Consider the following 6332-nt stretch of genomic DNA (forward strand, 5'->3'; position numbering starts at 1 on the left):
TTACCCTTGGTGAGAGTTATTCTGACTGAGCCAGACCTGCAGACTTAGAGGGTTCACTGGAAATAAAAATTAGAAAATTCAGTCTGGCTTGGTAGAATGCAGAAAGGGGATCCAGTAGAGTGTTTAGTAAGGGTTTATCTAAATAAAGTTTTTATTTTGTAATAGTTTTAGATTTACTGAGAAGTTTCAGATGTAGTACAGAGAATCCCATACACCATATACCATTTCTCCTATTATAAACATATTTGTGTGGTACATTTGTCACAATTAATGAACAAATATTGATACATTATTATTAGCTAAAGTCCACATCTTATTCAGATACCCTTGGTGTTTACCAAATGCTCTTTTCTCTTCCACAGTCCCATCCAAGATATCACATTAATTTGGTTGTCAATTCTCCTTAAGCTCCTCTTGGCTGTGATAGTTACTCAGACTTTCCTTGTTTTTGGTGACCATGACAGACTGTAGGAGTACTGGTCAGGTATATTGGTCAATGTCCTTCTATTGAGATTTTTCTGATGTTTTTCTCATGATTACACTGGTGTTGTGTGTTTTGGAGAGAAAGATCATAGAGGTAAAGTGTCATTCTCATCACATCACATCGAGAATACATATTATCAAGGTGACTTGTCACTGTTGATATTAATCTTGGTCACTTGGTTGAGGTAGTGTGTCAGGTTTCTCCACTGTAAAGTTACTCTTTTTTCCCCATTTCCATTCCATACCCTTTGGAAGGAAGTCCCTATGCATAGCCCACACTTAAGAAGTGAGGAGTTAGGCTCCATCTTCTTGAGGGTAGAGTATCCAAATAAATTATTTAAAATTCTACTGCACAGGAAATGTGTATGTTCTCTCCTATTTGTTTATTTACTTAATTATTTATATCAGTTTGGACTCATGAATATATATCTTGTACTTTGGGTTATAATTCAATACTATTTTATTTTGTTGCTCAAATCATTCCAGCTTTGTCTATTGGGGGGTCTTTCACTTGGCTTCTGTGTCCCTTTGACATACTCCCATCACTGTGTGTGTGTGTGTGTGTGCGTGTGTGTGTGTGTGTTGAGCACTTTCTTTCTTTCTTAACACTACAAGGTTCTCCCAGATTATCTTGTATATTTCCTGCCCCAGGCTTAGAATCAGCCATTTCTCCAAGGAGCCTTAGTTCCTTTAATTAAAGAAGGGTTCTAGAAACCAAGATCTGGGTGCTAAGTGTACTTGTTGCTACTGGGTGTCCTTGCTTCTAGGCTCTCTCAGCTAACAGAATAGGAAAATATGTGGATGTATGTTAACCTTTGTGTGTATATATATATGTATATATAGATAGAGAGAGAGAGAGAGAGAGAGACAGAGACAGACAGACAGTCACATACCTTGGAGATATTGCAAGTTCAGTTCCAGAACACTGCATTAAAGCAAATATCAAAATACACTAAGTCACATGAATTTGGGGGTTTCCAATGCACATAAAAGTCATGTTTATACTATTCTATAATCTATTAAATGTATAATAACATATCTAAAAAATAATAAATATATATCTTAATGGACTAATACTTTATTGCTAAATATGTTAACCATCATCTGAGCCTTCAGCAAGTCGTGGTAGTGACATCAAAGATATCTGATCACAGATTACCATAACAAGTTATATAATAATGAAAAAGTTTGTAATACTGCAAAAATTACCAAAATGTGACACAGAGACACGAAGTGAACGAATGCTGTTAGAAAAATGGTGCTGATAGACTTGCTGGACACAGGGTTGCCACAAACCTTCAATTTGTAAAAAAGCAGTATCTATGAAGCACAGTAGAGTGAAGCACGATAAAACAAGGTCTGCCTGTATTTATAAATATTTCTCTGTGTTTCTGTCTGCATCTATAGTAAGCTAAAAATGAGTTTATGCTGATATCTCCAACTATATTCTATTACCAAACAAACCTTTTTTTTGTTTGTCTGTATCCTCCAGCTCAAACACTGAGAAACTTGCCTCCCACGATCCGCCATTCATCTACCTCACTATTCAATTCTAGTATATATGCAATAGTGGCTTCAGAATTGTTAACCCATAGCCCCATGGGAATCAAAATTAAAGTACACTGCTTATGTGCAGTTTCTTCCTTTGCCTTTAGTCTAATGTCTCCACTCATTTCCAAAACTACTTAAACCAGAAATTTTCTCCCCGTTCCTTCAGTGAGGTTGTTTTATAGATGTTATACAATTAGATTGTTTTGTCACAGTATACATTACATTCTGGAATCTACCAACCTTCTAAATGATTTTTTTACTTGCATACATTAAAGTTCATTCTTGTGCCATGGATTTTGACAAAGGCAAAGTGTCATGTATTCATCACTCCAGTATCATACATAATACTTATCTCCACAAACCCCTGCCTCAACCCAAACCAACCTGCCCCCAAACACAGTCAGTTTTTTGAGCCATGCCCTCAAAAAAACCTGCCCCCAAACACAGTCAGTTTTTTGAGCCATGCCCTCAAAAAAATAGTAACTCCTCTGGAAAGAAATCTTAAGGGGCACAATCTCCTCCTACTTTCAATGTTCCACACTCCCCAGCACAAGCCTCCTTGGCTTTTTTTCCCCGTGCTCCCTCCCCTTCCCTCCCCCAGCTACCTCCATTACCTAAGGAAGGGTTTTTTTTCTCTCTCTCACCCTCACATTGTAGGAGTGCATGAGCAGGCCAGGTGCACAATCACATTTTTCAAGAAATAACTCCACAAGATTTCCAATGATAGGCAAAGATTGAATGATAAGAACCCCAGAACCAGGAGAGGTGGTTCAGATGCAGACCATAAAGACACTGCTGCTCCAGAGCTTTAAGAACAAGAAAAAACACTCTTTGACATAAATTGTAGCAATGTTTTCTTGGATCTGTCTCCTAAGACAAAGGGATGAAAGCAAAAGTAAACAAATGAGGGCTAATTAGACCATTGATAAAATGAACAGACAACCTACCAAATGGGAGAAAATATTTGCAAATGATATGACTGATAAGGGGTTAATATCCAACATATATAAATAGCTCTTACAACTCAACATCAAAAAAACAAACAACCGATTAAAAAATGGGCAGAAGAACTGAATAGACATTTTTCCAAAGAGGAAATGCAGATGGCCAACAGACACATGAAAAGATGCTCAATATCGCTAATCATCAGGGAAATGCAAATCAAAACCACAATGAAATACCACCTCACACCTGCCAGAATGGCTGTCATCAAGAAGAACACAGATAAGAAATGTTGGTGAGCATGTGGAGAAACGGGAAGTTGGTGGGAATGTAAATTGGTGCAGCCACTGTAGAAAACTGTTTGGAGGTTTCTCAAAAAACTAAAATTAGAACTACTATATGATCCAGCAATTCCACTCGTGGGTATATATCCAGAAAAAACAAAAACACTAATTCAAAAAGATATGTGCATCCCAATGTTGATAGCAGCATTATTCATAGTAGCTAAGATATGGAAGCAACCTAAGTGTCCATCAACAGACGAATGGATAAAGAAAATGTGGCATATATGTGTATATATATATATATATATATATATATATATATATACACACACACACACACACACACACAATGGAATACTACTCAGGCATAAAAAAAGAATGAAATTTAGCCATTTGCAACAACATGGATGGACTTGGAAGGCAATATGCTAAGTGAAATGAGTCAGAGAGAGAAAGACAAATACTGTATGGTATCACTTATCTGTGGAATCTAAAAAATAAAACAAATGAACAAATATAACAAAACAGAAGCAGACTTATATATAGAAAGCAAACTATATATGGTTACCTGTGGGGAGAGAAAAGGGGGGAGTGGATTAAGAAGTACAAACTATTAGGTATAAAATAATATACAAGGGTATATTGTACAATATGGAGAATATAGCAAATATTTTATAACTATAAGTGGAGTGAAAGCATAGAATATAAATCATTACCTACATACATACCCCAAAAACGTGAGAGAGGAAAACCTTTTACCATACAGCAAAAGAAAAAGTCTGAACTCCCCAGCAAAACCACTGCAAATTTTCCACTACAGTAGTGCAAAAAGAATTCGGAAGGAGCTAGCTGAAATCACCTTTGACCCTCCTCCTAACCGAAGTGCTGGACCTAAAAGAGATAGCACCTATGAACAGAGACTGACTATACTTGGTCCATCATGTCCTGTGTATGAAAGTGGTGTGTTTTTTCTAAATATCACATGTTCATCCAGTTATTCATTTAAGCTGCCAAACGTTACTTTTCACACCACAATCTATCACTGCAACATCAACAGTCAAGGAGTCATCTGTTTGGGTATCCTCAAAGACAGCTAGAGTCCTGCTTTACTATTTCAAAGATTTTGTGGTCAATTTGTTCCCTTTGACATTGACAGACTGCAACTCTGTAGATCCTCCGGTTGGAAGCATAGCTGCTCAGTATTTGACCAACAAAGAAGAACATGACAAGAGATAGGCAACACAATTCACATAATTTGTATGCAGTGAGAAAGAGCAGAGGCATCTTCTCACTGCGCAGCAAATCTTTATAGCCTTTACAATATGGACTTCTGTGTATGTGTTATGCTGCTGATTCTACTCTGGGCCTTTATCCTCTGGAAAGTGGGAGACTGCCCCAAAGGGCAAATGCTGTCAAGAATAGAACTTTGTAACTGTAGATAATTTATGTTTAAACACCTACTCGCAAGTCTTGCTTCTTTGGGATATTAAAATGCATTTTGTAATATACTAAAGATACTGGTCTTGATTTCTACCAAATATTATAGTGCATTTTGGCTTAACTCATTATCTGTATGAAGTTATAAAAGTAGCCATATAGGAATTAGATCATTTGTAGTAAACCCATGTCAATTTCTGAGTATGTGGTTCACACTGTTGTGAAAAAACGTCTTACGTTTTACTTTCATCAATTTGTAATTAGAGGATTTTCTTTTACCCTTTTGTAGCTCAGAGAGCACCTGACGTATCATCTCAAATACAGTAAATATGCTTCTGAAGGCAAAAAAAAAAATTAAGGGTTTTTACAGCAGCTTTACAAAATATAGGATCTGAAAAACCATATTGTAATTACTTCTTTACATGTTTATAACCTCATGAGAGCTTACCTGTCTTATCCTGAATACCCATGCCCAGCACATACCTAGCAATAGTAGGAACCCAATGACCATTTTGGAATAAATATATTAATACCAGTTTATCCTAATTAAAATAACCAATACATAGTTTTCATTCTGAAATTTTTCTGATTTTTCAAGGTTTTTAATTGAAAAATATAGAAAGATAACTAAAACTTTGAGATTCAATATCTGTTCTATAGGCATATTTATAATTTAACATATTCACTTAGCTCTATAGAGTCCTAATAACACAGAGGGGATTCTGCATAACCATAATGAATATTTCATCATATCTTTGCCTGTGTATTGAAAGTGTGAACAATTTTTTAATAGCTTAGATTTCCTCTTTTACAATGCTGCAAGAAATTTTGAATAAAGAAGTTATATATTTCTACATCCAAAACAAAAAATGTTCACAAATTTTATTTTCTACAATTTGGAATATGTTACTCCTATAGGCAAACAAGGTCGAGCTTATAATTTTCATAAATGTAATTTTGCAAATTTTATAAAAGCCAGAACTCGTTTTACTTAATGTAATGAACAGGTGATGGTGACATGCATAATGCAATTTTCACAAATGAAGGTAAACGTTAAGTTCGTATTTCTGTATTCAAGAAAAATATGAACTAACTCAATAAAGATGAGTAATGTTAACCTTAAGGAGTTAATCATCAGAGTGAATGAGGGAAGATAGTATAATTAGCAATATATGAAGGTAGTCATTAAGGTGAACCAAGGCACATAATATAGTTTGCAACATAATGTAAACAAAAGCCAAAGTTCCCATAGCAACACAAACTTTTCTCCAGTGTACACATACTGTATTTTGGATTACCAGTTAGAGTTCTAAATTTGTAGTTTCTTATGCAGGTGAGTAATAAGGGTATGTCAACATGGTTCTGAGAACAATAAGATTTATATATTCAAATTTAGATGTGTTTAAATTTGCAAGCTTCACACTTAGTTTTCTTTACAGTTGACATCCCCTAGACTTATGGTGGCATTTCAGGTTAATGCCGTGAAATTACATTTATCTCATTTGTGGTAATGTTTGTAAGTACCTTTATTATTTAAGCTTGCATGTGTTAGGATGCATATATTTTGTGGTGTGTTTTAGAAACTTTGATGATTAAATGTAGTGGTGTTAAAATATAAGATTATATAAATATTAG

At 35.2% G+C, this 6332-nt stretch overlaps 1 pseudogene; it reads left to right on the forward strand.

The window, feature by feature from the left end:
- Positions 1-457: 457 nt before the first annotated feature.
- LOC132528017 (ubiquitin-conjugating enzyme E2 E3-like) lies at positions 458-4496 on the forward strand (annotated as a pseudogene).
- The last annotated feature ends 1836 nt before the right edge of the window (positions 4497-6332 follow it).

This window comes from Lagenorhynchus albirostris, chromosome 1 (assembly GCF_949774975.1).
Source record: "Lagenorhynchus albirostris chromosome 1, mLagAlb1.1, whole genome shotgun sequence".
In the NCBI taxonomy this organism is placed as follows: Eukaryota; Metazoa; Chordata; class Mammalia; order Artiodactyla; family Delphinidae; genus Lagenorhynchus; species Lagenorhynchus albirostris.